The sequence below is a fragment of the Cricetulus griseus genome, chromosome 7 (genome assembly GCF_003668045.3).
Source record: "Cricetulus griseus strain 17A/GY chromosome 7, alternate assembly CriGri-PICRH-1.0, whole genome shotgun sequence".
NCBI classification, from domain to species: domain Eukaryota; kingdom Metazoa; phylum Chordata; class Mammalia; order Rodentia; family Cricetidae; genus Cricetulus; species Cricetulus griseus.
In genome coordinates this window covers 12,882,035-12,887,377 of record NC_048600.1, presented here as the reverse complement: position 1 = coordinate 12,887,377, position 5,343 = coordinate 12,882,035, and positions in this window count along the sequence as shown.

The following is a 5,343-nucleotide window of genomic DNA, read 5'->3' as shown; positions in this document are numbered from 1 at the left end:
AAGTTATCTGCAGATCACGGAGTGCTGGGCCTGGGCCGCGTAATGACCAGCCTTCCGCTTGCTTGAAGTTTCCGCTGGGAGGCTGGAAGCTGCAGCATCCAGATGGCTAATTGCTTTGTGCCTGTTTCTGCAAATCACAGTGATTCACTGTCCCTGCCGAAAACATGCTCTCTTTTCAAAGATTTAATGGTTTCCAAAATTAATTTAGCCTCATCTGTTATGCCCCTGCCCTTCTGCACTGTCCCCTCCCCCTAAGACCCTCTTTCCTTTCTCCCCGTCCTCCCAACAGGATGGAGCTTTCTGTTTCACAGAGCTGGCTTCCACTCTTCAGGGCCCTTTTCAGGATCACCTGAGTGCAAACTGAGCTTGGAGCTGTTGGGTGGTAGCCCAGGAGGGATAAGCTTGTGCAAGTGACTTTTCCCACAGTCCTCCATGCTCAGCCACCCAGCTCTGTTCTGACCGACACCCCCAAACGTCAGAAGACTTCCAAGCAGTTCCCCATTTGCACTGATTTGTTTATAAAATTCCCGAAGGTCATCTGTGTTTTCAGACACGAGGGACATGGTCAGTGTGATGTTAGGGCTAATCGTCAGCTTGACAGGGTATAGAATCACCTAGAAGACAAACATCTGGATGTGTCATTAACCAGGCTTGGGGCCGGGACTACATAAAAAGGAGAAAGGGAGCTGAACGTATGATGTGGCATGACCAGCAGCCCCAGGCTCCTTCTCTCATGGTTACCTCTCTGTGACAGTCTGTACCTCCACACTGTGATCTGGAATAAACCCGTCCTTCCTTAAATAGCTGTCAGGCATTTACCACCATAGCGACAGAAGTGACCAGCATAGCTGCTACCCACTGATTACCTGCATGATAACTGGGCTTTTAGTTCCCCCTTCTGTATATTTCCATGTGAGTGTAGTACCTGTCTAAACAGAGTCAAGGTTTATGTCACCTTCAGTCTGTACACATCATGCCTACTACTGAACAGTGGTGTTGTTCAATTACACTTCCTCCAGCTACTGTTACGTTTAATTACCTTTCCTCCCGAAGCTAACAGTCTGCCTTTTAAAGCTTGACTTTGGAAGTAGCTGTTGCTAATACTCCCATGTGTATCCATTAGCTATCCAGAACAGTTTCTCCTGAATGTCCACACATATCGTCAGGTGATCTCGCACCATCCCCCCCCCCCCATGCTTGCTGGAGACCTCTTCGGTACCAGCTGTCATCTTGATCCCAGTTGGACAGCTCCTCGCTGCACCTGGGGCTCAGGTGTCCTGGCAGTAAGGCTTGTCATCAGCAGTACCCTTCCCCTCTGGATTCCTGCTTGGATTTTTAGAGTGCCTGTTTTTTTTTTTTTTTTTTTTTTCTTGGCTTAGCCTTCTATTTCCCTGAATCATGTCTTTTACTATGGCCCTAGGAAAAGGTGTGTGGGAGGCAAAAATTTTGAGTTCTTACAAATCTGAAAATATCTTTTTTTTCCATGCTTAGCCTTTATTTGACTAAGTATAGAATTCTAGGATAAAAGTGCTTCTCTCTCAGAACGTTGGGTACCCACTGTCTCTTTCGTCAGTGTCTTCTGTTGAGAGTCTGATGCCACCTGCATTCTTATTCCTTTGGACAGGCCTTGACTTTTTCTCTTTAGCCCAGTGGTTCTCAACCTTCCGAATGCTGCAGCCCTTTGATACACTTCCTCATGTTGTGCTGACCCCAACCATAAAATTATTTCATTGCTGCATCATAACTGTATTTTGCTACTGTCATGAATTGCAATGTAAATACGTGATATGCAGGATTTTGATATGCAACCATGTGGGGGTTGTGACCCAAGATAGAGAACTCCTGCTCTAGAATCTGTCCCCTTGCCCCACTACCCTGGCTCTCTGAATTTCATGATATCACCTTGGCATTTCCCTCCATTCTGCGTGACCCCAGTGAGCACCTTTAACATGGAGAATTATGTCCTTCTCTTCTGGGAAACTATTCCTCTATTGTTGCTTTAAGACTGGGTGTCACAGCCGGGTGTTGGTGGCACACGCCTTTAATCCCAGCACTTGGGAGGCAGAGGCAGGTGGATCTCTGTGAGTTCGAGACCAGCCTGGTCTACAAGAGCTAGTTCCAGGACAGCCTCCAAAGGCACAGGGAAACCCTGTCTCAAAAAACCAAAAAAAAAAAAAAAAAAAAAGACTGGGTGTCACTATCTAGCCCAGGCTGCCCTGGAATTTGTGATCCTCCTGGCTCAGCTATATCAGGCCAGAGATGGGAGATAGGAGTGTGCCACTGCATTTGGTTGGCTCTCTCTCTCTCTCTCTCTCTCTCCTCTCTCTCTCTCTCTCTCTCTCACACACACACACACACACACACACACACACACAATTTTCTATCCTTGGGAGTGAAAACATAGTTCAGCAGTTAAGAGCACTTGCTGCTTTTGTAGAGGACTGGAAGACTGGAAGTTCCCATCACTCACATTGTGCAGCTCACAGCCAACTATAACTCCAGCTTCAGGGGATCTGATGCCCTCTTCTGGCCTCCAGGGGAACCTGCACTCATAAACACACACACACACACACACACACACACACACACACACACACACACACACACAAACACACGGGGTTTGTCTCCAAAATTTGTATGTAGAGGCTGGAGAGATGGCTCAGAAGTTAATAGGGCTTGTTGCTCTTAGAGAGGATCAAGTTCAGGTCACTTCCCAGTGCCCATGTCAAGGAGCTTATAGTGAACCATCTGTCACTCCTTGTTAAGGGGATCCAGTGCCCTGTTTTGGCTTCTGTGCTTACAGGGCATGCATATGGTACACATATATGCTAATAGGCAAACACTCAGAATAAAAATAAATAAATCTTTAAAAAGGTGGGGTATTGGGGCTGGAGAAGTGGCTCAGTGGTTCAGACCACTGGTTACTCTTCCAGAGGACCCAGGTTCAATTCCCAGCACCCACATGGCAGCTCACAACTGTCTGTAACTCTCCAGGGAATTGGATGCCCTTTTCTGACCTCTGTGGCACCAGGCAGGCACATGGTGCACAGACAGACAGGCAAGGCATCCGTACACATAATTAAATAAAATTTAAGTATTAAGTATATAAAAAGATCATTAGACCTCTATGGGTATAGTTAGCTTTTGCAGGTAACTAGAATGTAGCTATCATCTGCCGCTTTGGAGAAACTCGCTCCAAGTGTTAAGCCAGGGTTTATCAAAGGGAATAGGACTTGTGGAGATGCGGGACCTCTGAGTAAGTGGGGTACACAATGGCTCTGGTGCATAATGAACAGGCCTAAGAAGGGGTGCGTGGTGCTTCTGGGTACATGCAAAGGAAGGACTCACAGAGGGAAGATCTCCGCCCCCACCCACCCATTATGGACCCAAGTGACAAGAACAGCATCTTGCCTCATAGTTCTAGCAGTAAATGATTAGGTAGCCTTTGTGTTCGGGCCTCTGGAGAGGGTAGTATTTCACAGCAGGAGTGAGTGGCAACAAACTGCCCACATCCTGGAGAGGGAGCAAAGCAAAGAAAGAATTTTGGGGTCCCTTTTAGAGACATCCCCAATGACCTAAGGACATCCTCCAAGGCACTGCCTCCTACACAGCACCTGCCTTCCAATGGCAGCACCTAGGAGCGTGGGCCTTACCACTTGGGTCTTTGGGGTCCCTCTTCATGGTCAAGTGACAATAATAGAGGAAGCCGCTTTGTGCATAGAACTGCATGGATGAACACATAAAAGGGCAATGAATAAGTTGATGTTTTTGTTTTTTTTTGAGACAGGGTTTCTCTGTGTAGCTTTGGAGCCTGTCCTGGCACTCACTCTGGAGACCAGCCTGACCTCGAACTCACAGAGATCCGCCTGCCTCTGCCTCCCGAGTGCTGGGATTAAAGGCGTGTGCCACCAACTCCCGGCCTAAGTTGATTTTTGTTTGAGTGAGTTGATACTTTGTTTGTTGAGGCAGAGTCCCACTTTGTGCCCCTGGTTGGTTTGGTATTCGCTGTAACCAGGCCGGCCTCAAGCCTGAGTTAGTGCTCCTGCTTCTGTTTCTGCTTGCCAAGCGCTAGGCTTGCAGGAGTATGTCACCACCATACTTGGTTAATGATTTATCATCTGCCTGATTAATATGTATAACTCATAGTGACATCCCTGGAGTGGAATGTGTACATTGTTACTGCCCTGCACAGGCCACTGAGTCTTTGGTATCAGCACACGGGTTTTCTGTGTGTGGGCACTTCTCCATACCCTAGAGTCAGGTGGTTAGAGTGGGATGGGTGTGTAACTCAGGCCTGACAATCCTGAGAGAGTCCCGCTCAGGGACAGACACATGATCCAATCAAGACCAATGAGAGTTGCCTCTGGCCCTGTTGCCTGGAGTATTGGAGAAGAACTGTTTTTTCTATCAGGACTGAAAATAAATGTGGGCAGATGTTAACATCTGTCTGTTTACTTGCTTGATTGTGCTTATGCAGTAAAACTTGAAGGCAGTGTCCCCCCAAAGTCACATCGGCTCACTTAGGATGAAATCTGTGGGTTTCCCACACTTACATATTATTTATATATTTTGTATAGTTATTTATATCAAAATAGATTTTGATATTATATTACTTTAAAGATATTTAATATAAGATAATAGAGCATATCCTTTGCTTATAACATTATTAGTATGATTTTTAAAGTTACATTTTATTAATTAATTTACTTGTTTTAGTGTGTGTGTGTGTGTTCGAATGTGGAGGTTAGAGTAAAACTTGTGGAATTTGGCTTTCTCCTATCATGTGGGTTCCATGTGTTAGTATTCAGGCATCTGTACTGGCCTGACTTGGGGTTTTGACAGGATAGCCCTCAGCTGCCACTAAGAGCACCACCTGTGCATATTCACTATGTTCCCTTTTAAAAGGGCCTTGCTCACCTCCCATCCTTTTCTCTCTCTCCCTCTCTCTTTCTCTCCCTCTCTGTTCTTCTCTCTCACCTTCTCCCTCTCTTTCTCCCCCTCTTTCCTCTCTCTTCCCTTTTCCTCTCTCCTCTCCCCTGCTGCTCCTGTCTCTGAGGTCAGTCTTCCTCCTCCCCTTTCCCCCTTTTATGATCCCTTTCCCTAATAAAAACCCCCTCTAGGCTGGGTGTTGGTGGCCCACGCCTTTAATCCCAGCACTCAGGAGGCAGGTGGATCTCTGTGAGTTCGAGGCCAGCCTGGTCTCCAGAGAGAGAGTGCCAGGATAGGCTCCAAAGCTACACAGAGAAACCCTGTCTCGGGAAAAAAAAAAAAGAAAAAAGAAAACCAAAAAATAACCCCTCTGCTTGAACCCTGTCTCATGGCATCTTTCTCTCGAGTGCTGCT